The 27124-nt window shown below is 42.1% G+C and overlaps 1 protein-coding gene across 3 annotated transcripts in view; it reads right to left on the bottom strand.

Moving 5' to 3' along the window:
• Nucleotides 1–8741, bottom strand: part of Gucy1a1 (guanylate cyclase 1 soluble subunit alpha 1) — a 53686-nt gene extending 44945 nt beyond the window's left edge. Inside the window, exon 1 of one of the 3 annotated variants that reach the window (XM_041659222.1) lies at nt 8585–8741. The gene's annotated coding sequence lies outside the window, so the exon portion shown is untranslated. Of the gene's footprint in view, nt 1–8185; nt 8412–8584 lie in introns of those variants that run through there. The other 2 variants (XM_041659223.1, XM_041659224.1) reach the window with 2 other exon arrangements.
• Between the last annotated feature and the right edge of the window lie 18383 nt (nt 8742–27124).

Here is a 27124-nt window from a genome sequence, read left to right as displayed (position 1 = left end):
CTCTTACAATACTGTAAGTGTGCTAGAACACAGTGTAATAATATCAGACAATTTCCTGGTTAAGTGCTCAAATACATTTTGAACTCTAGATGACTAGAATTGATTTATGAATATCTACTTAAAACTGGTGTGTATACCTTACAGCCATCCCCCAACTTGAAAAAGCATCAACACTGCTCCCCACTACCTAATGAAGCAAAGACTCTACCTAACATCCTGCCTTCTGATCTTATCCCTTCTTATCTTGAATGCCTTGCACAAAAGTACAAGGCCACACCATGACACACACTTTCTAGGTATTTATGAGAGGTCAGATTTTCTTCTGGGTGGTCATGAACAGAATGGGTATTTAGACTAACATCCCCCAACCCAAAAAACATACGAACGGGGGAAAGAGGACTCCAAATACAGTTATAATACAGTATGAGAATATAGAGGGAATGTGCAGGGTGTTGTACAAATGGGTATCAAGACACTCAGTTCAGAATTGGAAGAACAGGAGAGCTGATCTACAGTTTAAAGAATAAGTCAATGTGGGTCTCCCAACATATAAACAAGGAGTAAATTAAACACCAGGGCAGTCATTGCCATGGAAGAGACCACACCTGGAAGTGGCACACAACTGTAGCTAATCTAAAGACTGAGGCACGACCTGGGGCTAGGCCAGTCAGAGTAAGACCTGGTTTCAAAACCAAAACCAAAACCAGAACTGTGACTTGCAACATGCCCATGCTCTGCCCCCTCCCCAGTACCTGCCTGCCCCTTCATAACCTGAAAGACAACCTTGTAAGAGGATCAAGTCAATGAAAACCTGAAACAGAAGAGTTCTGGGACTGTGTTAAGGCTCCTTCCAGTTCATCATTCTGCAGTTACTTGGATAAAATGTGTCTCTTGCTTTGTCCCTTGCTGGCACACTGTTTCCACTACTCTGATACATAAACCATGTGTGTCCTGTGGAACCCAATACACTAGCCTCATCTTGGGCTGCTTCTGGAAATAGTTCCTCAGGTTTTCCACCGCAGGACCGCCTGCCTTCTCAGTTCTTTAGAACCTATTAAAACTGCCACACGCATATCAAGCTGCTCGTTAAGGGCTGACATGTATAATTTGGAGACTATTTCTTGCTTTTGCTAGCTGCCATGTGCAGACTTTAAATTCCATTTAATCAAAGGCTGTGTCATCAACTTGGTTGTGTCTCCTCGGTGACAAGCATAATCTGTAATAAACTTTATTGAGAGAAGAACAAAAGAGCGGCTGGTCCTCCAAGAAGGGCCCCATAAATTACAAAGCATGAAATGAAACCGGAGTCTTTAAAACCTACCATCACAAAAATGTCTTTTGATTTCTGTTACTGATGGGAATAGATAAAGCAGCAATGACGGCATTTTTATTGGATGTGGGAAAAGCGTTCTGCCTTTAAGAAGACAGAGAAGGGTGTGTGGTACTCTATCCTCAGACAGTCTGTGTGACTCTAGACTCAGTGCCACTGCTGTCCCCTCGCCCCCATCAGTAATATTGAGACAAAAAGTAGAATAAAAACTACATAGTCCAGGATATGCAATGCTATAAAACCTTCTAGATGAGTTCAAGACTGGTCAAAAGGAGAAATCACACTGAAGAGTACCCAAAGGATTTGTGAGTAAGATGATGGAATTGCCCACACAGATTTTTTTCAAAATACAATGATGCTGAGCTTCTGTAGTGCAGCTGTGACCACAGCGCTCAGGAGGCTGAGGCAAGGGTATCATGAGCTCTAGGTCACCTTGGGCTATGTGGGAAGATCATGTATCAATATAGAAACTGAAAGGAAGCGGGGGAGAAGAGAAGGGGAAAGAAACTGAAGGAAACAAATGAGAAGCACTGTGTTAGAGAACAAGAAATGCAGCCATGGGCTCAGTTTGCAAAATAAAGTGCATCCCACTGACCCACACCAAAAAACAAACTTGACAGTAATACCAGGCACAGATCCAAGAAGATTCTTTAAAACGTGCTACTTAAGTATTGAACATGTGATGTGCTGTTAACAGGTCATTGTCAATGAGCCCAGCATGACTGCTTTTGGGTTTTGATAGTTATTTAATGTCATTTCTGCAGAAAGTGGAAGAAGATTCTGTCAGGGGTCTGACCAGGTCTGTCTGCCCCAGTAAACTCTTGGATCAAACAAAGAATGTAAACTCCAAGAAAAGAAAGCTGTGAGCCTTCATAACCTGCAGGACAGCCTTGTAAGAAGATCAACTCAATGATGACCATACTGATAAAATCTGTTAATGCCTCTATGGTGAGAAATGTTTGATCTGTATTATCAAATTGGAATCCAAAGAGATTCTGACCTTCTGTAACAATAACACGAAAATAAAGATTAAATGTAACTGTAGTAAGTATATTTTGTAACTCCTAAATTCCAGGCAGGTGTGCTAACACCCAGCTCTAACACAAGCTCTGAGTATTCAGAAGCAGGAAATTGAAAGCTCAAGGACAACTGGGAATACATAGTAAAGCCAAATCAGGCAGCCAAAAGCAAAATTAGGGGAAAGTAATGTATTTGTAGAAGAATGTGCAAAAGATGTGTGGCATTCAACACTGTAGGAAGAATATAAAATAAAGCAGAGAAAGAACAAAGGAAAGAAAAGAGGAGTGAAGAAAGGAAAGGAGAGAGAAAGGGCGAGAGAGAGAAAGAGAGAGAGAGACTTACAATGCACCACCCAGTGGAAATGAACCAGTACATCTGAGAGCATCGTGACAGTCTTTCACATATGTATGCTCAGCTATGAGATCTACATTTTAAGAAAAATGTAGCTTATTCAAAAGAGAAAATTCTCAGTAGCAAAGTCTCTCGTCTTCTACCACTATGAATGAATAAAAACCACTGATCATCTTAGAAATTACAAGAGCTGTTACACGTAAAAAAAAAAAAACCCTCAAATTTAAACAAAACATTCAAAACAAAATAGTGTGTCATTTGATACAAGATAGGGAGGGGCTTTTATGTTCAAAACTGGTCTCCTAAAGAAAGACCAACTCAAAGTAGCCTTACAAAAAATGTCTCAGTCCTTGTAACTGAAATTAGCCAATATAATCACTTGATAAGTATAAAGACTCAGGGTAGGCTGAATAGACAAAGAAAACTGATAAAAGTCTAGAACATTTGCTGCAGATACAGAATTATTGATACAGAATAAATCAAGAAGAAAAGATAGCTTCACAACCCTGTCAACATTAAAAAAAAAATGATGCCTATTAAGTGTCCATTGTTCTGAAGGCAGAGCAGGTCAGTAGGTGGTCACGCCAGAGAGGCAATGGAGTTAGTCTTCCAGTTGAATTCATCCCAAGGAAGGCTTTAAGACAGATGTTCCAAGGAAGCTGACAGAGTCTGCTGGGTCTTTGGGAAAAGATTTGGGAGTTGAGCAGAGTTGAAATTTGAGTCTAAAATGGGTTGGTTAAAAATAGAAAACTGTTAGAAAAGGAGAAACAAAATGGAGAGAAAGATATTGAGTAGTTAATAAGTTAGTAAAGTTTTTATTTGGAAGGACAGGAGAATTTTCTCAAAAAAGACCATGGGTCTCCTAGTTTTTTAGTTGAGGCTCAAAGTGACGAGAACCATAGGAGACTATGTTCTTAATGGTTCTTTAGAGAGTCGAGCAGGTTACGGTCAAAGCTGAAAATAGAGCAAGCACATTGATAGATGTTGAGGGAAGGCCTGACCACACAGGAAGCCTGGAAGGCGGTTCACCAAGCTGCTGTTGGTCTGGACTGGAGGGGGGTGAGGGATGCTCAGAAGGTCAGTGGGTGCTGACAATGGAGATGAGTACCAAGTGTAACGGATGAAAGTGCAGTTGGTGACAGAGATGCCACATCACGATGAAAAGCCTATATAAACACGCAGAAGGACATCAGCATGGCCATGCTCATAACAATCCACAGGTGTGCTCCCAAAACACGCACTGTGCTTTGCATGGTGTTCATGAATAACACCACCCATAACATCGGACACAAAATGCCTTAACTCAGTACCAGCAAGGAGTAACTCACTAGATACCTACTGTGTGGCCTGCACGGTTTTGTGAATCCTGTGGCAGAGAACTGAGACTGGCCAGAGACGCAGACATGGCAACAGATACCTTCCATGTCGTGTGGCAAGGTGGAAAGGTGGCCGGAGGGTTAATGTGGAAGTTTATCTAGCTTCCTTTCAGCCACCATCTCCCACTTGACCTCTTGCTGATCCTTACTACGTGGGGAGTAGCTGGTATGCGAGTTAGATCGACTTCCATTGTACAGAAAGAAAGGCTTGCTTTAATAAAAGATTAATACTACCTGGGAAGCATGCTGGGCGAGGAACTTTAGTAACCACAGGCACCAACAGCCACACTTCTGTGGCAAAAAATAAAATCATGCCGCAGAGCCTCTGCGGTTGTTATAAGCATTATTCTCTCATGGTACACTGAAGGTGCCCGTGGCCCCAATCTCCTCTCACCTGTCCTCCGAAACAATTTTTTTTTTTTCTGTAAGCTCTCTGGACTAGAGGAAGTGGACACCGACTGGCCTAGATATATGAAATAGATAAAGTATTTCGGAATGATTCTGAAGGAAGTAGAAGAACAAGAAAGCTCATGAGGCGGTTCAGTAGGTCAGGGTTCTTAACTGAACTACTGAGGGGCGGAGTTTAACCCCCAAGACATGCACATTCGAAGGTAAGCATGCGCGGAAAGCTGTCCTCTGTCCTCCACATGTATGCTGTGGTCTATGCATACCCATGCATGCACACACACACACACACGCACACACACACACACACACACACATGCACAGACACACACCCACAGAATGAGTGAGTGTAAAGAAAATGAGTCATCAGGAACAAGATGGACAAGAAAGTACCCAGTTTCCAAGAAGTCGACTCCTTCAAAGACACTGAAGCACTAACGCATTCGAGATTGTTGGAAGCTCTTGTGCCAGGGTAAGATGATGACAACTAAGGAAACTGCTGCCCAGAGGAGCCATCTAGATGGACTGGAAAGGACAACCACTGTCATTATGGATGCTTGGGAAAGAGACAGTTCCTTCTGCAAATGTGCGGAGACGTGATCGATGGGATGTCTAAGGAAAGTTCTCTTGGGTAAATAGTTTTAATCAAGTAGCATAAAAATAGTTCCTTAAAAGTTGAATATCCTCTCAAAGCAAACAAGGAAAGTCAACGACTTCCTTGTGAATCTGACATCGAAAGTAATTCCAACACGCTACATCCTACCATTCCCCCACCAGCACCAATAACAGATTTTAGCTTGTTCGTCTAAATATTACTCTGCTTTTCAGTTCCTCTCACTTAAATAGACCCGTTCTTAAAGCTAATTTGGTGTTTATTTTTTTAAAGATTCACTGGAGACTTGAGAAACTTATCAAGCTTCTGAAAATAACTTCTAAACAAAATCACTATTCTCCCATACACACTGTGCCAGTAAGTAGGAGGACTGGTGTTTCTTCCACTGTTTCTGACACAATCCAATGTTACATGATTTTAATTGTTCAGTAGAATAGTTGTTTTTCAAAGTCTGAAGATCTCTCTGACAAATCACTGACAATTTAATGCTCTAGGTAATCTACTGATACATTACTCATAACAGCACAATGTTAGTGTCGCTACTTAAGCTTGCAATGACGTCAACAAGCTAAGACAACTTTCCAGAATGTCTTGAGACAAGGTTATCTAATAAGCCATAGTTATGAGACACCAGCACTAAATATTATGAATTCTTTCCTACTGTTGGATATAAATCATAACTTCACATTTCCTCCCTCGTTCTCGAGTGGCAGAAGATAGTCATATATTATGCCTGAACATGCATAATGGGGTCTCTCTGGGGCTGTTTACACGCCATGGGACACCATATGAAGCAGAATTACTTCGTATTTCAGGTTGACTTCAACAAGAGAATTATGTCTTATTTTCTGTAATAACTGAAGAGATTTAACAGTGCAAGCAGAAACAAAAGGCACCATCTATGCATCGCAAACTCTATTGAGTAACTTCCATAGGAATCACGCTTGCAAGGAAGGCAGTTAATACTGGGCTCACGCCTACTTCATATGAACTTTTCTTCTTTTATTTTATTTAGTATACAAAGTAGGGGATATCGTTGTGACATTTTCAAGTATATGCATGATTATACTCTACGTTGTTTGGGTTTGCTCCCCTGCCTTTCTCACCTTGTTTGCTTCTCTTTCCCCAAGATAGTTTCTCCTTGTTTTCATATTTTATATATACCCAGTTGCCCTTCTTTGTCCCCATCCCTCCTGACTTTGGCTCACTTCCCTCCTTCTCATAGTTCTTCCATATATAACGTTTTATATATAAAAACATATATATATATGACTCTAGATTTTATATATGAGAAAAATGCCTTTTGTCTGTTTTGTTTCTCTGTGAATGGTGTCCAGTTCCATCCATTTTCCTGCAAATGTCAAAATCTGATTCCTCTGTAAAGAGGAATAAATGCGTATATATCCATCATGGGTATGTCCACATTGTCTTTATGCATTCATTGGCTGCTGGGCACTAGGCTGGGTCCATATCTTGGCTATTGTACCAAATATCTCTGTTGTGTGCTGACACAAAAATCTTACCTGTATATACCCGAGTTTACATAGCTCAATCCAGTGGTTATTTCTATTTTTAAATATTTTGAGGAACCTCCATCCTAATTTCCATCGCAGTCTCCCCCATTTGCATCTCCCTCCAGGGAGCGTATACGGATTCTTCTCCCTCTGACACCTCGCGAGCACTTGGACTATTTAACTACTGCAGTGCTATTCCTGACATCTTCTGCTAGTCTGTGTCTGCACACCATTCATACAGACGCTAGGATCTGAACCAGAAAATGTTCAGCTTAACTCTGGTCCCCATTTTCCTAATGGGTCGCAAATTTCTCTGTACAACAGAGTTCATTCTATTTCCCTAAAAATGCAACAGCTCGAACACTTGCTTATAATTTCTGAGAGTACCAAAACCCCTAAATAGCTGAACAAAAGCAACGTCCTATAGCTCCAGATCTCTAGACACTTTCATGTGGTCATCCTTGGCCTCGCTTGACCACCAGTGCCCTACACAATAGAGTACCTGACGCGAACTTTCCTGAAGAAAAACAACATCGCCCGTTTAGGAAAAACAACAGATTGCGCATACATTGTGAGGAACAGAGAGACATAATTGCTTATCTTTAAGTACCTCAACTCAACGTGTATGCAACACGAAGGTGAACACCAAGCCCAGAGTTAGTCTGAATACAGACAAGAAACATTGTTGGGGGCTGATCCTAAGAAACCACTACGAAAACTGTAATGAAGGTAATTTATATTCTTTTAAACCCAGCAAGGTTTCAACTTGTTGGAAGCCAAGATGCAACCAACTACTCCAGGGAGTGGGCTGAACAACCAACCCTCTGGCTAACATCAGAAGACATAAACTGTTTATCACATTCAAAACGAAGGGACAACGCTGTGAACCCCAGAAAGCAAAAGAAAGGTTCAGGAAACTTGTACCCTAGAACCACGTGACCACAGTGCAAGGCAGTCCTTCACACCAAAGTCGCTTAGGGGCAGCTCTGAGAAGCCAGGACAGGCTGTCCACTCAGCTAGGCCCTGGAGACTGTTGTGATGCCGGGCCGGGACACTGTCTTCCCTTCCAGCCTGTCACAGTCATAACAAGAGAAAGGCGGGCTAGTGAGCAGTCAGGCTCGCTCACTCTGCATGCAAGGCACACTTTGCTGCGGGGCCCCAGCAGCGGCTGGAAGTTTGCAGTTTGCATTCTCTGAGGTTTTGAGCTGCTTGTCCACCCTGGGGGAGGAAAGCCCAGATGAGGCCACAAGCTGGAGGCTATAGGTCCCGTTGCTACTGGGTGAGGGAGGCCACACAGTTTCTCAGAGCTGGAGGCCAGGCGTGGAAGACAGCCGCCCACGCTTGACACATCCCCACTGAGGGCCCACAACGCCAGCCAGAGCTGCTCCCGTGGACACTCCCAATCACTCCCGGGAGTCCCTTCCCTGCTTCTCCCCAGCGTGGGAACCGTGATCTTGCTTCCCAGGGCTGGGCAGGATCCCGGGAGGGCGTGGGAAAGGACTGGGCCAGGGCTCGGCAGAGGGCCGCGTGCCCGGTGAGCCCCCGCCGAGCAGGCGAGGGCGCCTCGAGCACTTACTCAGTGGCTTCCAGGTTCGCGACCACCCGCAGCTGCCGAGCACACCCAGCACAGCACAACCGCACAGGATCCAAGACAGAGGGCGGCAGCGCCGGCGGTGGACAGAGAGGTGACGCTGCAGTCGCACCTGTCTGTCCCCGCACGGGATCCCCGGGGACTCTCACCGCCACGCCGAACACACCCGGTGCATTCTGTCAATCGGCTCCATGGGCGCGGCGGGACCCACGGAACACCCCCAGCGCCCGGTGCCTACGTTACTCTAAACAGTTACTCCTCGCCTTTGTTTCTCCCTGTCATGACCCAAAGGGCTCTCCCGTGTCTTTCACGTCTCAGTGACATGCCTCTTCCCTTTCTCCAGCCCCCAAACATTAGAAAAGCAAGTCCGCCGCGCAAACCCACCATGGTGCGGTCACGCGAGGTCAGGACCACCGGGACACCGCGCCGCAGGTGTCCTAGCTCAGCTGACTCCCCAGGCTGTGCACTGCTGTGCTCTTAGTCTTGGGATCCGACTGGCAGACACTGGAGGAAGACTGCCTGGAAGGCTGCGGTGTGAGAAACCCTCTGCTCCGAGTCCCTCCCACTCCTCCCAGGCTCAGCTGGAGAACTGAGTCCTGTTCCCCGCCCAATCGCCATCCTCCAAACCACTAAAGCCACACACACACACACACACACACACACACACACACACACACACACACACACACCAGGAAAGGCTACAAGGAAAAGCAAACAAAGGAGAGACTCTAGGAAAAGTTGGCACATTAAAAACAAAACGAAAACCTTGTCTCTAGTACAGGCTGGTACAGAGCAACTGTAGTTTCCTAATCTAAACTTAACTCTTTTGTGGGGAAGTTTCTCTCTCTTTGGTTGGCTTTGGTGGCCTGGTTCTTAGGTCTGAGGCCAGTCTCCTCCTTGCAAAGATAATTGTGTGGTCACAGAAATGTAATTTCTTTTGAGTAAGGTCTTGCCTCTATTTGGTTTCACTATACAATTCTATTTGCACAGGAATGTGAGCATAACTGTTCTTTTATTTTTTAAAATCATCACACACACACACACAAACACAATCAAATTACTTCTGGTGTCTTCTCAATCCTTCAACTCCAAGAAATCTGAGACAGATAGTACCTGAGTGTCTCTTGACATATCTGCTTCCTGACTTCACCACCTACTTTGATTCCACTGAGGAATCAAAGCTTTGCCTACCACATAGCAAACATCAGAAGAATCGGCATAAAGAAAGGATAGAAGTGGAAAGAAACAGAATTAGCCGGAAATACCAACACAACTACAGGAACCAGGGAAATTTTGGCCCTAAGATCCAACTAAACCTCACAGCTCCAATGCTGGTTATGGTTCAGGCTTTGTCGTTGTTTTCTTGCTATATCATACACTTCCCTTACTCCTAAATGAACCAATGATGTTCTCTTAGATAAGTAGAAAAATCTATCCTCAAACTACTTTGAAGTTAAGATCCAAAAAAAAAAGGATACAAAAATAAATCACATAATGAAAAGGAGCCAGCCCTCTTAGTTTTAAAGTAATTAAATTATATGAACATACGAAGGAGGAGCAAGGCTGTGACAAATCAAATGTTCTGAAGTAAGGTGTCAGTGTTGGATCTAAGAGTCCCTCATATTTGGGAGAGGACGGTGGAAGGGCAGCTTGGTACTAACAGAAGAAACAGAAGAAAGGCCCATGAGCAGGGGGCAGATGGGGCTACGGTGGCAAATAGGAATGACCACACAGGGCAGGAGCTAAAGGTGGGTAAAGGAAAGTGTAGGAAAAGCAGAGGGCACAGGAGCGTGTCTCCACTGGGCTGGGAGGGTCATGGAAGGGCTCGATGCTACTCTGCTACACTGGCATGGGTCTTTCCTGTACGGCCTCCTTTCAGAGACATTGTCTGCTGAGCAGCTAGTGACACCTGAAGAATACTGCGTCTTCAAGTCTATTCTGACCCCTGAGTGTCATGTCCTAAAGTCTTCTCTCTGTTGGGAACAAGGAAGTCGTGCCAGTTTAACAGAAATGCTACCAAAGGCAGTTTCTCAGTGCCAAGCAAGCTTTCTGCAACCTCTTTGGCCCTGTCAGAAAATGTAAATATTGCAAAGAAACCCAATACAAGCAATACATGCATAAAACATATTCCCCAATGAAAAGTTAAGATCCAGTCAGAGGGAAGCTTCAGCTCCAACTGCGATTCTTACCATAGAGCCATTCATTCTGAAGTCTCTGGTTTGGTTAATTTTGCTGCATTCTCTTTTGTCTTCAAACTCTTGTTTGTGGTGAAGTTATAAAGAAAAACGTTAAGATTTGAAAGAAGACAGGGTCGTAGAAGCCAGGTGAACCCATCTGGTGCTGGGTTTCTGTGAGGGACAACTTGTTCTCTCATTGATTGTATGGGTCTATTTATAACTATTTTCATCTTCTGACTTTATTTTGATAGATCATATGCATCTAAAAACTCAGCAATTTCTTCTAGGTTTTTGAGCTTTGGGGAGTTTAAGCTTTCAAAAAATCCCCTCCTGAGGGTCTGCTTTCGCTGGAGTCTGTTCTAAGGACACCATTTTCATCTCCAAGGGAGACACCTCCTGCTTTCTTCCTCTTTCTTGACAGACTGGTCGGTGGCCTGCCAATCTCGGTAACTTCTGCCAAGCACCGACTCTTGTCTGATTGACTTTGTGTGTTATTCTTTTGGTCCCCACTTCATTAATTTCTTCCCTAATCTGTTATTTTTTGCCATTCGTTGGGTCTGGGATTGATTTCTTGTTGCTTTTAAGGTGCCTCAAGCTGTATCATTAGGTTGTTTATTTGAAATTCCTAATCTTTTTTTTTTTATATGAGCACTTATAGCCATTAAGGCTACACTCAGTACCAACTTGGCTGTGTCCCAGAGATTCAGTTAGGTTGTATTTTTATTTTCATTTGACTATAGGAGTTTAAATTTTCCTCTCTGACTTCTTGCAATCCACTATTTACTTGAAAATGCACTGTTAAATCTCCCAGGATTGCTATGGTTTCTGTAATTTCTCTTGTTCAACCACAAAAGACCATGAGAGAGATTTTATTTTAAAAATAAAAATGAAATGAAAGGGAAACAGAGGTTGCAGATGAAATGATACCACCATTATCTGTATGGACCCAGTGTAATTATACAGATATTTCTAAAAATCGGGAGACAGGAAGGCCAGCGTGAGAAACGGGCAGTAGGAATGAAATGGTGGAGCAAAGGCTTCCTGTGCCATTTCCAGCCCCAAGGATGGAAGGGAGCCAGAACGCTTGCTGCCTCTACACAGGGATGAGGGGAGATTATTTTACCTTAGATTGCCCACAAAAGAAAGCAGCTCCATTGTCACCCTGGGCTCGTTCTCGTCAAACTCAGTTCAGACTTCTGTAAGTAAAGAAGCCCAGGCTTCCAAAAGTATTATGGAGAGTTCTGCACCATGGGAACAAACAGGAAATTCACAGAGAATTTTGATAGTGTGGGAAGTGGGCGGTAATCGAACAAAGACCTAACAATGTGTCTTTGGACCTGTGGAATAGTAGAGGCTGTATGGATTTGGTACAGACAGCTTTTGAAAAGCCTAGAGTTTGTTACGAACGCTTTCAAAAGAAATACAAGTGTAAATATTGGTAGGGATCTCAGGTAAGACTCATGGTGGAATAAAGACTTGTCACGCTAGAGAATATACATAGTCATGAGGAGCGGACCGTGGACACAAACATGAGCTCGAACTGAGGACGGAGATGGAAGCGCATGAAGAAATGTTGTGGGAATTTCACGGAACAACACTCCTCTACACAGCGGTAGGAAAGCTCAGCCGAGGTGCGCAGTGTCAATGCTTGGAAATCATAATGTTGCCGGATGGCCGGGCGATGGTGGCGCACGCCTTTAATCCCAGCACTCGGGAGGCAGAGGCAGGCGGATCTCTGTGAGTTCGAGACCAGTCTGGTCTACAGAGCTAGTTCCAGGACAGGCTCCAAAGCCACAGAGAAACCCTGTCTCGAAAAACCAAAAATAATAATAATAATAATAATAATAATAATAATAATAATGTTGCCGGTTGAGCAGCAATTTCTGAGCAGTCTTTCTTGAAGGTGCAGCCTGAGTATTTTGTTGGAGCATATGAGAAAGTGGCCGTCTGTAACAAGGACTGCTAAGTAACTTGGAAATAGATAATTTAAGAAATTCTTAGTCTGTTCAAGTTTTTAGCGTGTGTGTGTGTGTGTATATATAGAGAGAAAGAACAAGAAAAAGAGAGATGCTGTGGGACAATGGTCTGTATTCTGTCTCTTGTATTATTTTTACTAAAATGCTGATTGGTCAGTAGCCAGGCAGGAAGTATAGGCAGGGCGACCAGGCAGGAAGTAGAAATGGGGCAATGAGAACAGGAGAATTCTGGGAAGAGGGAAGCTCTTCCCAGTGACCCAGCCACAAAGGAAGCAAGATGTGAGTGTCTCTCTGAAAAAGTTACCAAGCCACGTGACCAACATAGACAAAAATTATGGGCTAATATAAGTTATAAGAATTAGTTAATAAGAAGAGCCTGAGATACTGGACCAATCAGTTTATAATTGATGTAGACTTCTGTGTTCTTCTTTGGGACTGGATGACTGCAGCACCAGGCAGGACAGAAATCTCAGTCAACAGAGAGAGACATGTAATATTTATGTGTGATGTACATGCGTGTCTCCAGAGGCCAGAGGAACCTATCAGGTATTCTGTTCTGTTGCTGCTTCATTTATTTCATTGAAGTAAAGTCTACCACAGAAACGGGAGCTAAGTCAGTGGCCAAGCAACTGCAATGAAAGTCCTGTTTATGCTCTCATGTGTGAGTTCCCAGGATTTGAACCCATGTCCTCATGGCTGCGATACTCTCTACCTGCTCCAGCCATCTCTAAGCCCAGTAAGTACTTCTATCTGCTGAGGCATCTTTCAAGCCCCACTATTTACATCTTTAAAAAGGTACTGTATCCTTTGTCCCTGTAAACCTAAAGTCTTTTTGACTTTCACAACACTGAATTATCACACCAAATCTGAAACTGGGAAGTGAACTCAATATATTAACATGAAAACTCTGTGTATGTTTATCTTAAAGTCATAGTTACATTGGATGCCTTCATGAGGGCAACTTAAACTGCACTGACTTTGGTGTTTGAAACTCAGATGTAGGCTATACACACTGATTGACAGAGGAGTAAGGAGCGTGTGTTCTTGATAATGTAAAATCCAAATTTGAAATTTGTTTCACGGCTCTTGCAATATTTTCACATAAGATATTCCCCACAAATAAAATTTGGCAAGAACTCAGCAAAATAAGTTATGAATCAAAAAGAATCTATAAGTAGATAGCTATAAATAGATTTTTATTTTGAGTGGGCTCCCTGCAACCTTCTTATTTTTCAATAATGCTGTTTTCCCCTCTAGCTTGGTCCCTCTTGCACAGCCTTATATTTTCATGGGGACTTGAGGCTCCCTAAAACAACTGAAGATTTGAAGATAGATTTTTATTTTGTTGTACTTGAAAGTCTCTGTCTTTCCTCACACATACACAGACATACTTGAGTTTCATCTCCACTCTAGCTTTAGTTTATTCGTGTGTTGATTTATTCTTAATTTCTTAGTTATATTTATTTATTAATTTTTGTGAGTATTTTAGCTGCACGTACATATAGCACCACCTGCACGCTTAGTGCCTCTGAGGTCAGAAGAGGGCATTGGATCTCCTACAACTGGAGTTACATATGGCTGTGAGCCATCATGTGCTTATTGGAAATATAAACTGGTCCTCTGCAATAGCAACAATCTTAGCTACTGATGCATCTCTCTAGTCCTTATTTATTTTTATGGCACTGAAGATGAACCTCAAAGTCTCATGTACACAAGGCAAGCACTCATCCACTAAACTTTATATTCTACTATTGAGTGTTCTATTTTCTTTCTTTCTTTTTTTCTTGTTGGTTTTTTGAAGCAGGGTTTCTCTGTGGCTTTGGACCCTGTTCTGGAACTAGCTCATGTAGACCAGGCTGGCCTTGAACTCACAGAGATCTGTCTGCCTCTGCCTCCCGAGTGCTGGGATTAAAGGTGTGTGCCACCACCACCTGGCTGACTTTTCTATTTTCTAAATAGAAATTAATGCCAGTTTCCAACAAAGAGATTAGCAAATAATGAACAAATGGTTCTTTGCCACGGTTGTAACATTTTAATTGTCAAAAGAATTACACCAGCTGATATTATAGGATGTTAATCACATGCAGGCCCTAATGAAGCCAGGCACTATTTATATACATAACTGGATTAATATGAAAGATCTGTACATATTTAGTTTTAGTAAACCATAGTCATATTATGATGTCACCTTTGGAAAAAATGGAGATACAGGGATATTAAGTATCATTTCCCCCAATCACATAGCTAGCAAGTGGGAAAATCAGGGCTTAAACTCAAGAAGTCTAAGAAGAGTATTGTCCAGGTCTGTCATTTTGAAGAGTTCTTATAAAGTATCAGAATAAAAGTCCCCAGTCAGATTCAATAAATCTTTTTAAAGGTGTAGGCACTGGGAACTTGAATCTTGACAGACATCTGTAGATAATTTTGATGACTGACTTGCAAGATAGAAACACCACTGTACCAAGAAGGTTCTCAGGCAGGGGCACACTGAAGATCACTTTATGTCAGAGGCCAGAGTCACCGTGACAATAGTCCCTACTATCTAATTTCACCATTTCCTTGCTTGCTGATATTTAGAGATACCAAGGGAACAGCGCATAGCACGAATCAGAACTTGATAGAAAACTGCAATTGATCATGTTGAATAATACTTTATACTTTGGATCCTCTAAAAAGGTCCATGTGTTCAAGGCCTGGCCTCCAGGGTGGTCCTGTTGAGAAGTAGTAGAATCATCAAGAGGGGAGGGGCTTAATGGGACGTATCCATGTAGGCCACTGTATGGGTGTCCTCCAAGGAGATAGTGGGAAACCCAGCCCCTTCCCTCTCCCTTCCTGGTCATGAGATGAAGTGGTTTGTTCTGCCATGTATCCATACAATTATCCACACCCTCATCAGAAACAACATGACCAACGAATCGTGAAATGAAGCCTCCAGTTCCTGAGCCAAGGAGAGTATTTGCTTTAATGGAATGAAGGAAGAGGAAAGGAGAAAAGGAGATTACCGAAGCAAGCAGGCAAATCACTGTAAACGAACACAGCAGTCTATGGGTAGAAAACACACTCAGGTGCAGAGAAGCTCGGGATGCTTTGGCCCAGTTTTTCAAATTTCATACAAATTGTCATTTCCCCTTCCTTTCTTGGAAAAACTTGTTTTAAAATTTGTTGATTAAATAAATGTCTGTTTAGATAGCTGAACATTCTCTGCATTCTCTATTTGTAGACATCAGATATGTAATCATCCCAAATATCCTGAGACAATATCTCCCAAGGCTCTCCTTAGTGGTGGAGCTGCTCCCTGAAGAGTTTCTTGAATAGCTGGATTGAAGTAGGGTTTAAAGCCAAAGCTCCAAACACAGAATATAGCTCAGGAACAGATCATTTATCTAGCATGTGTAGGAAAGGTCTTGGGACTGATCCTAAGCACACTAGAAAGGAAAACAAAAGAATAATAAAAATTACAGTTTTAACAGTATCACTTTTTAGGATACATGTCCTGAAATTTGAAAATCTGAAGTGTGGATATTTCTAAGCACTGATTATTCTCTTCCGGGGACTAAATCCAGGGCTTTGCATCTTCTAGGCAAATGCTTTACTACTGAGCTATATACCCACACTTGAAAAAAATTATTTTTATTTATGTTTGTTCTGTGTGGTGGTGTCTCTGTAAATGTCACACATGTGGGTGCCTGTGGAGGACAGAAGTGGGTGTTAGAGCCTTTGGAGCTGTAGTTACAGGAGGTTGAGAGCTACCTGATGTAGACCCTCTTTGCTGAGGACTCTCAACTTTCAACCGTACCATAGAGTCATCCTGTGTTTTAGTTGTGCTGACAAAATTCGCACGGCACCAAACTGGGTCAGTTTAGTCTGCGTCCACCTACACCTTGTGGTTATATGTGCTTGTATGTTTATATTTCCTTAGCTTCTCTTTTGTAACCGCTTTTCTCTCAGTCACCCAGTATTATGGCCCCGTCCTCACACTTAAAAAAAAAATATCCCAGAGTCACAAGGGACTTCCTTCCAGCACAGAAAGATTATTTTGTGATTGTTGAAAGGGTGGGGACAACAATCAAAGCATATGTTAGTCAGTTAAAGGTCCTCTCATTTCAATATGATAACAGGGAAAACTTGGTCTCTCTCTCTCTCTCTTGGATTATACTTTCATAGTGGTAATATATGGGCTGAGAAAATAACATAACTGTTCTGGGCATTCTGCAGGAGTGAGGGATGGTTATTTTCATTATTCCTATGGAGTGTACACTAATCTACAGTATTTTTATTAATGAGATAGTTGAAATCCTTCAGAAACACCGGATGAACAGGTGTTAATTCTGCTGATGAGTCTCCTTTAGAAACCAGGGTGTTTCTTGGATTTTCATACCTGTGTTTCAGGTGTGCTGCTTCCTGTGGGTCTCAGACTGGATAAGGATCCAAGATGAGTTGGGGAATCCCAGTGGCTGTCTCACTGATAGGACCAAAATGCCCATCCTGCGCCATGGCTGAAAGAAAGAAAGAGAGAGAGAGAGAGAGAGAGAGAGAGAGAAGAAAGAAAAGAAAGGAAGGAAGGAAGGAAGGAAAGAAAGAAAGAAAGAAAGAAAGAAAGAAAGAAAGAGAGAGAGATTCAGGCCTCCCAGAAAAGAGCACTCTACTTTGACATTAATAAAGGCAAATTGTGCAGAGGCAGACTTGTTAGAATCTCATTTTATGAAAATGACAGTTATGACTGCTGTGCTCCTGTTTATGAAATGCTTCGTTTAAACAGCTGACAATATTACCGAAGGGAAAGAGCATCTCACCAAATCTCTTCCTTACTATTTCGTAGAGAGGTCTATTTTGCCGTTATTTTAAACAGAAGATCTCTGCTCTGCAACGTGGTAGAGTATATATAGCAAAAGCCTTTCCCAAAGCAAATATGAAGGAAGTCAGATAAAAGCTACCTTTGATTTTGAGGTTTAGCCAGGCTGTGTGTCTAGAAGAAGAGACTAGATCCTGTGAGAAAGGAAGGGACCACTGGAGAGCCAGTGTCTGCCACACACAAGGTCCCTTAAGTCACTGCCTGGGCCTAGTTGGCTAAGGCCTGGAGATTGGCCAGAAGAGACAGGGGGGACAATTAGCCACTCCCAGGAAATCACAGCCCACCTGTAGGAACCACATGGGATGAGGAGATGGGGGAGTATTTTCACACAAAATGCTGTGTCTTTGTGGCTTGGAAAAGAACATGAAAGAAACAGCTCCTTCTTGCGAGTCTCAAACCTAGAGCCTGTGTGTACTTCCCCTGTGCTGGATTAGCACCAGCTGTGTAGCTTGGAAATGTCAGGCCGGATCCTTACAGTGAGCATGGATTGAGACAGCTCCAGGAGTTCTGCAGAGGTGAACACAGATCTTCACTGAGGAAATCCACTTTAAAGAGAGGCCTCGGATAATCTTTACAGATGGACTCTCGAGAAAAGGAGCTGCAATGAGAGAGGGCCCCAGTTCTGGTGGCATTTCTGCAAGAAAGTACCCTGACAAAATGCAGCTTATGGGACAAAAGAGTTTAATGCTAAAACTCCAAAGTAAGGGGCTGTAGAGATGGCTCAGCAGTTCCTAACTCTTGCTGGCCTTCTAGAGGACCCGAGTTCAATTCCCATGACCATCTCTGGATGGCTCACAACCTGTAACTGCAGCTCCAGGGAATGTGACACCCTCTCTCAACACAACCTACACATAGTGTCAGACACATACATGCATAAATAAAGACAACATTTTAAAAAAAAAATCTAGAGGACAGCCTACCTTTGCTGGGAGTCAAGGCAGGGAGAGCTAGTCACCAGACATCTACATCAGGAGCGGAGAGAAATGAACGTGCACGCTTAGCCATCTCTCAAACGTTCAGGAGGCCCTGTGAGCCACAAGCCTCCCTGTTCCCAGTAGCTCCGCAGGCCAGAGACCCAGCCTTTAACATCTGTAAGACTGTGGGCCCACTAAAGAGCCAAACAAGATCACTATCCAAAATAGAATATAAAGTAATCGTTTTCATATACTGAAAAATTAAGTATATTGGTGATGTAGGGGAAACAATAAAATATGAAAGTTAACCAGTCTGAAACCAGAATCCAAAAGAATCTCCAGGGAAGAAAAGTATAACAATTGAAAACAAAATCTCCTGAGTTGGACTGCAAACTAGAGAAAATTGAAGATAGCATTCATTTTAACTCAGAGATAGTTATAAAGGAACAGTCCAGATTAAAACAAAGAGCAAGATGAAAATCGAAAGCTAATGGAGAAAATCTATCAAGTGTACCGCAAAGGAGGAAAAGAGATGAAAAGGAAGTCAGTGTACTCTGTGAGACAAAACCTGAGATTTCAGAACGTAGGTCAGTCATGTCTCCTCTGACTAGCCCAACAGTTTCTAGCAACTTTTAAGTTTTTCTTAAGACAGGTTTTCATGTAGTCCCTGCTGTCCTTAAACACAACTTACTATGTAGTCAAAAATGACCGTGAACTCCTGACCCTGTTTCTGCCTACCAGGTCCTGGGTTTAGTCACCTGTGCTCAGGAAATAGCTAAGGTTTTAAAGTCCACTCAAATTCTTGGTTAAACTGACTACCGCAGAGAAAATTAAATGTTTGACCCTGCAAGAAGCAGGCACAGCAGCGACCGACTCCCAACCTTGCTGACTTCTTAAGAGGTGCGAGCAGAGGCCAAAGAAAATGGGCCATGGTATAAAAAAACCAGAAAGCAATGTAAGAAAAGGACTGGCGGAATAGAATTTTATGTACTGCAAACTGACCTTCAGCAATCGGAAAGCCGGTGGCTTGGACATTAAGAAACTAAAGCATACTGAACATCTGTCAGAATAATTACTAAATAGAAGACCACAAAGGTGAGAGGGAGGAAGAGGAATGTAGAAGGAGTTAGGGGGGCGGAGTGTGGGGTAGAAGGGAGGCAGCACTTATGTGTGAAATTCTCCAAGTTTTATTAAATTAAATGTAAAAAATAAAATACAGCCCCTAGATTTTTTTAAAGACTTGACAGAGCCTGCACTACAGAAAGTGGATTTCTATTTCTAGCAGAAAGCCACAGTACAGAAGGACAGAGAGCAAGGAGAACAGCAAACAGGAAGTCTGAGTTTTCATTCAGTTTAAAGTAGTGCTACTATCATACAAAGAATTAGGTCCATGATGGCATTTTTCAAACAGATTTGGTTTGCTATTTCTTTTCCTTACTTCTTCCCCCTCACCCAGGTACCCTCCTGCCTCCAGTACCCCCTTCTCTGATTTTATGTCACTATAACCTCTAGCCCACCCCCCCACTCTTTCCCCCATACCTCATACTTTTTAATCACACCCCAAGGACCACACTCTGATTTTTTTAGCCTTTGCTCTCTCATTTACTCATGTCCTGTGGTGTCTTGAATATGAATGGGCCCCATTCACATATATGAATGCTTGTTCTCCAGCCAGAACTTTTTGGGAAGGATTGGGAGGTGTGGCCTTGTTAGAGAAAGCATGTGACTGGGGTGGGCTTTGAGCTATCTAAAGCCCACACCTTTCCTAGTCTCCCTCTTCCTCTCCCTTTCCCTACCCACTCCAACCTTTGTTCCTCTTTGTTGTTGTCTCAAGATGTAACCTCTCAACCCCAGAGCCATACCTGCCTGACACTGAGATATCCACCACAATATCATGGCCATGGACTCACCCTCTGAAACTCAGCCCAATAACTCTTTCTTCTGTAAGTTTACTTGGTCGTGGTGTCTCTTCATGGCAAAAGAAAAACAGCTAAGACACGAATATTAAAAGTTAGGATTTGCATATATGAGAAAATATCATGTTTTGTCTTTATGAATCTAGATGACCTCACTTAATGTGATACTTTCCAGATCTAAGCACATCCTTGCAAATTTCATAAACTCGTTTCTCTTTGGAACCAAATGAAATTCCTTTGTGTATCTAGGACAGTTACATTTTTCTGAGTAAACAGGGAATGGCTTAGAGGAATAAGCTGATGAACTGTGTCAATTTTTAATTTTGGAACTTCTGTTTATTAAAGACAGTCTAAGATGAGCTGAAAGCTAAATCAAATGTGACGTACAAGACACAATCGCGAACAGATGGAAGAGTTTGCCACGGTTTTGCCTGCATGCCTTTTGATTTCCTTTGATCCATTTTCAAGAACTTTGATTTCAGAAAAATACATTAGATTATAGGGACTAATGTCATTGACTATATGTCTTGGCAAGTCTTGTCGAAGGGTGTAATTGCATTAGCTTCAGGTAAAGGATCATTTACATGCTTCTTGGTTTTTTTTTTTATTAAATGCCTAGGTAGTTTTTATTAAACATGAATGCTAAATTCTATTTCTTTTATGGCGATATTAACTATTTCCTGAGCTTTTATCATCATTTTCATCACAACTATATATAACTGAAGCTTTTGTAATTGCCCTGACATAGTGAAAGACATTTCAAAGGAGGTCTTCACGCCCCTGCCTTCAGCTATCAGACCCCTGAAACAATGAACAGATAATAATTAGAATTTCCTCAGAAATGTCGTGGTGGGGAAAGGGACATGCTGGAAGTGGCAGTGAGAAAAGGCACTTGCATCTCAGAAACAGAATCCACAGAGTTCTGAGAATTTACAGGGTTGTCTTGAAGGAGAAAGTGGAGCTGGGAAGTTGATGGGTTGAGGATGGAACACACCTGGAAAAGAACTGCTTGGTTGTGAATTACCTCTTGCCTTCTCTTTAACAAGATTTCATTTCAGTATTGTTAGCATCACTAAAAGTAAGCAGAGGTTTCATTCCTGGAGTAATCAAATAGACTACTTCTCCCCTCTCTACTTTCACTCTTTCTTGTCTCTTTAATGCTATTGGAGATGGTGGCTGAGCCTAGCTGTTAGAGACCAGACCGTTACCCTGAAACCTCTATGTTTGTGTCATTTGCTCTTGGTTGACATTAACAGTGTTTCCCAGTTATTCAGAATTTGTTTATATGATGAGAATAGTAACTCACTCTATTAACATTTTGATCCTCATTATCGAATTCATAACATAGAGTATAAATCACATAGAGTATAGATAACATAGAGTATAGATCACAGGGGAATTTAAAAAGAAGCAATAGAAGAAAATAATGCTCAGCTCTGGGCTGATCATTTTGCTTTTCAGTTCAAACACCACCTGTAGAATGATGCCTTCAAGAGGCCAATGAATAGACATGGCATTCTTTCTTCCCAGCCCTCTCTCTTATTAACCCTTTCACTGAACAGGAAACACAGGGAAAACACTTGCTAGTGATCACTTAGTTAATATGTTGCAATGCTTTATCAAATGACAATTATACCTAAGCACTGCCCAGAAGCTTAGGGACAATGCAATAAAGACCACTGTTGCAATGGTTCTCCCAATGTATATACATATATATACACATATGCATACGTACATATATATCATACTCCAAATATAGTATGATACACAGTTTAAAATTTCATGAAGTATATATATATGCAATGTCAGTAATATATATGGAGGAAAAATAAAACTGAGGAGAGTTTGTGGGTGAAGAGTAATAAGGAAGGGACATGGGAGGAAACACCTGTTTTTCAGGCAGCTTCAGCTGTTTCATGCACTGTTTCTTTAAATTTGTTATATGTTACATATGTTTTTGTGACAAGCACTCATGAGAATTGTTTTCCTCAGGAAAACAGAAACCATTTTATACAATTTGGACAGGAAAAGGTACTAACAGGAAGACCCGAGGGCAGAATTCAGGAAAGAGAAGAAAATACTATTGGTGATATGAGCTTCCTGCATCGTGGGTGGTGATCAAAATCACAAGACCATTTGTCCCTGCAGGGTCACAGCTCTGGCCAGAGAGGACAGTTATTCCCCCTTTGCTCTGCCGTGTAAGTCTCCCATGAACTTCCAATCTAATTTCAACCTATGGTTGGCAAGGGATTCTGGGAGCACTCATTTCGCTCTTTGCATTGTGAGTGTGATTGTGTGAGTGTACCCAGAGTGAACTGAGTTGATCACAGAGTCACAACAACTCCAAAGCCGGAGAGCAGATCTACTGTCCCAAACACTGCAAACGTTTGTTGTTATCCAATCGCTCCACACAATTGTTTGCTACAGGGTGTTGGACTTGTTCATTTCAGTTCATCTAAGCTATAGATGAATTGACTTGGTTTGAGCTAATTAAGACATTTGGAGCACAGAGATGACACTGGACTGAGAACAGCCTAGAAGGTAGAGTAGAGGCTGTGGAGAAAGCCCTCTCCAGCTCCTTTCAGAGTTCTTAAGTAGATCAAGTTTAAGCATTAAGAGTTGTCTGAATATTAATTTATTTAATCATATTTCAGATCTATTTATGCATGTAGAATATTTATCTTATTTGTTATGAGATTAACTTCTAAAGTCAGTGGTATTCTCTAATCATTTAACAATGTTTTATACTTGGGTTTAATTGAGATAAAAAAAAAGCTAATCTAGTCACTGGTCCACAAAAGCTCAAAGTCTAGACTGGAAAGAGAAATTGGAAAATAATTATAGTACGATGATATGAATGTTGAAACTGAGGCGACCACTAGGTTCTTTTGGGGCCCAAGAAAGGTCAACATTCATTTTGATGAACTTAGATCTCTGAACTGTCAAATCAAGACTGCGTAGAAACTTCCTTAATAGAAGCCTAAGTTGCTGTCACAAAAGAGGAAGTTAGGAATTTGAATTGGTTAAGACTGTTTTGAAGTTGTACCGGGCTCAGAAAGGCCAGATTCAAAACAAAGGGCGCTAACATCAGCTTGTGCTGAGTATGCGGACAGGAGAGGACCTGAGATTCCTATAGCTTTTGGGAACCATTGAGAAATAGTTGAAGATGGATGAAATAAAAATCACAATATAATTGAATCTTTTTGCATGCTGCTTATTGCTTTCATTTTAGAAGGAGAAAGAAAAGTTGAAACAACCATTATTATGACAACTATAGCCTATTCAAGAAGCAAGATTAAAATTGCTTTTATTTTTATGAACATAATCCATCAGTAAAGGACCAGGAGCAGATATTCACTGGAATTAGGTAAGAGCTAATTTAGGTGAAATTTATAATTCAGCATTAGTCTTATCATCCTTTCAAGATGACTTTCAGTATGAGGTTTTAGTTAGCACTGGGTTCACCTCATTACTAAGTGGAATAAGGAATTGCTTAAATTTCCTGGTAAATTGAATCATCATGTAAACACTTGAACTCTATCTAACAGAAAAACAATTTCTGTTCATTTCAGAAATGGCTACAACTCAGCCTTCTGAGTTTCCACTAGCCTCCTTTGTTAAAGGTTCACTTTCTGTGGTAAACAGGCATGTGTGTTATGTCTCTGGAAGAAAAGGCTCTTCCAGAACACTTAGGCAAGAGGTACTTATGAAATATCTCCAGTGTAGTCAGAAGCTGGTGCACTAAGCTAGGGAAGCAATTCTCTGCAACAAAACTTTTAAAAGACTCTTACATAGGCCTGAAATGCTGATTCATGGTGGGGAAAAAAATCACAACAAAGTGACTGAAAATACAGTCGTTCTAAGCAAGTCCCACGGAACTCTAATCTCTCTCCTGAACACATACTGTGGTGGGGATCCAGGGCCCAGGACAGAGTACTAAGATGTTGGAATGCAGATCCACTGGACTGGAAGACCATCCTGTAGTACTTGGCAAGATCATCACATACAGGCAGAGGGGAAGATTTCACAGAATGGTGTAGTAGAGGTCTCCTGCCCTGTCCTAGCCCAGTATTTTTTTTTTTAAATGTGCTTAGCTGGAGAAAAGGTGATCTGGATAACATAAGAGGTCAGGCGCCATGTTTTCTTCAGCTCTATGACCAAAACAGCTGCAGAAGTACAGGCCGTAGAGGTTCAAGGGATACGGGATATGGGTGGCAAACAGACACAGATCTAAATAGTGTTTTCACCACAGCCCATACCTGATTGGGAACTTTGATTATCCTCCAAAGAAGGTACCATTAGAACATCTGTGAATTTTGAAACTTTGAATCGAGGCAACAGAGAAAATACCAATGCTAGTTAGATTTATATATTAATCATCCACTTGAAACAATATAGAAAGAATCACCTGAGAAAGGATCATCAGTTGAGAGGCATGCCAGATCAAATTGGCCTGGGGAAATATCTAGAAGTCATATCTCCATTGGAAACTGATGTAGGAGGGCCCCATCCAATATGAGAAGAACCGTTTCCAAGGCTGGGGGTCCTGGGCGGTATAGAAAAGCTAGCAGGGCACGTGACTGTGAGTGAACCAATAAGCAGCCTTCCCAGGTATTTTCTGCTCCCCTCCCCTCCTTGAGTTCCTGACTGACTGGCTCACCCATGGCCTCTGACTTGAAGTGAAGGCCGAATAAACCCTTCCTCCTCCTAAGTATTTTTTAGGAGAAGCATTTAATTTATGACAGCAACAGAAAATAAACCAGAATAAATCCCATTCTCAAAGAAAACAGAACAAAATAAAAGAAAACCCAGCTTCAAAGGAACAAAAACATCAGGGAGGTAGCCTGACCTTGCGGCCACTCCCACTCCCACTCCAGATTTATTCCGTTATTTGTGTCTTACGTCAATGTGGCATACTTGCGACAATTAGTAACCAGCACTGGTTTACTCCTGTAACCTGGTGTTTACACGGCTCTACAGTTTCCTTAGCTTGGCCCTTTTCTTTCTCTTCCCAGCACTACTTTACACTTGGGTTCCTTTGGGCTGTGTTGATGCCTCAAGGTCTCATTTTGTGGGGCTGGAATGCGCGTTTGGGAAGTTGTCATGTGCTCTTAAAGCTTGTTAAAAGCAGACTCTGAGAGTGAAGTGGGCTCTCCTGACTCAGACTCCGGTTATTTCTTTCACGTAGTCTCAAAAATGTTCTTCAAAGCACTGCTTCCTGGGACAGGCTAGCCACCCATCTCTCACGCTGAGCAAAGCGAGAAACAAAACAGCTGGAGCAAAATCATTGAACTCCTGGAAAACAACTCCGGTCAAAGTCTTCTGAGAGAAACCTTCGCTCCGAAGCCCTTGTTTAGCACAAGATCTGGAAAGTGTGCAGAGGAAGGGCAGAACTGGAAGTGACCGGTGGAAAGCTCTTCCATGAAGAGAGAGCTTAATCAGGCACTCCTGTTGACTGCCTAACCTATCCGGTCGGTTTCAGCTGGGACGACAGCATCATCTGCCTGTCATTCCTCTACTTGAAAACCTGCTTGGAGGGGCTCGGGCTCTGCCCAGGACTCTGTCTTGGGCAGAAACTCAAGCTGACTGCTTCAACCAGACCTTTTTCCTAGTCTATTTCTACTGAATGTTTGCAAGGCCCCGATTTGTTGAGGGGGTCTCTCTATCTTCTACTGACCATGTGTTCTTTTGCTTTTGTTTGCCACACATTTAATAAAGCCATTGATACAAATCCAAAAGCTTACATAGAACATAGCTGTTGCGGTCAGCGTCAGTCAGTCACAGGATAACAGCTTTCTTTCTTTTTTTTCTCTTTCTTTTTTTAATTTTTAAGGCTTTGATCATATCCTTTTCCTTACTCAATTCCTTCCATACCCCTTCCCCTTCCCTATCCACTCACCCAACTTTAGGTTCTTTCTCAAAAAATAAACAAAAACCCAATACATCAACAAAATCCCCCCAGGAAACCAAGAAAACAAAATAAAATTACACTCAAGATGAAAAAAAAAATCACAAAACTGTAAGCAAATAAAAGTATAAACACAAAAATAAAAAGCTACAAAGTCCATTATACGTTGGTCTGAACACATGAGGCCTGTCCTGCAGCGGTTGTTACACCCAGTGTTACTCTTCTGGACTAAACTGATGCTTCCTTTCCCAGCACGTGTGACGTGTGACAGTTCAGTCATCAACCTTTACCCTAGTAGCTAGGTTCTCATCCTTTCATCTTTTAAAAATATAGTAATACAAGACTACCACGTCAAAGTTAGATGAGACAAACTCCTAGAAAGAAAATTGTCCAAGAGAAAGCCCAATAGTCAGAGACCTGCTCACTCTTAGACTCAGCAGTCCCATAAGAAACACAGAATGGAAGCCCTAATATACACACTGAGAGCCATTCGAAGACCAGCACAGGCTCTATGCATGCTGCTTCAGTCTCTGAGTCTGTAAGAGCTTTCCTCACGCTGATTTAGAGGCCTTTTCTTAGTGTCCTCCGTCCCCTCTGGCTCTTGCTCTCTTTCCACTTCTCCTTGGGGAATGGCCTTGAACTCACTGGCACAGGAAAAGACTTTCTGAACAGAACCCTGCTAGCACAGGAACTAAGATCAACAATTAATAAATGGGGCCTCGTGAAACTGAGACATTTTTGTTTCAAAGGAGTAAATATTCCAAGGTTGCTGAGGAAATCTCTGGCTGAGAAGATTTCCCTTTTTCCAAGTTGGCTCAGACGTGGGTCAAGCAGACTGGTGTGGACTAGCAAGTTGAAAACGTCTGAGCCACATCATGTGGCTCGGACTTTGCAAATGGTTCCTTGGAGAAATTATCTGATGATTTTGACCTGATGAGGCTGGTGCTATTGAAAACTGAGATTAAACAGGACAAGAAAAAATTCACTTTTGGAAAAGAAGATGGGAGATTTACAGAGCCTATAACAACTGAACTGTCCCTTACAATGGCTGTGGGAGGGAAAGCCAGTTTCCTCCAATAGACTGACATGGGGCACATCAACCACTCCGGAACAGAAATGTTTTAGTGTCAGACATCTGTTCTCAGACACCAAGTGCATACTCACCAAAATCTAGTCAAGAA

The sequence above is a fragment of the Microtus oregoni genome, unplaced genomic scaffold (assembly GCF_018167655.1).
Source record: "Microtus oregoni isolate MIOR12 unplaced genomic scaffold, Mior012 000010F_ref0000083, whole genome shotgun sequence".
Classification (NCBI taxonomy): Eukaryota; Metazoa; Chordata; class Mammalia; order Rodentia; family Cricetidae; genus Microtus; species Microtus oregoni.
The sequence above is the reverse complement of the archived record's forward strand: the minus strand, read 5'-3'. Positions and strand labels throughout refer to the sequence as shown.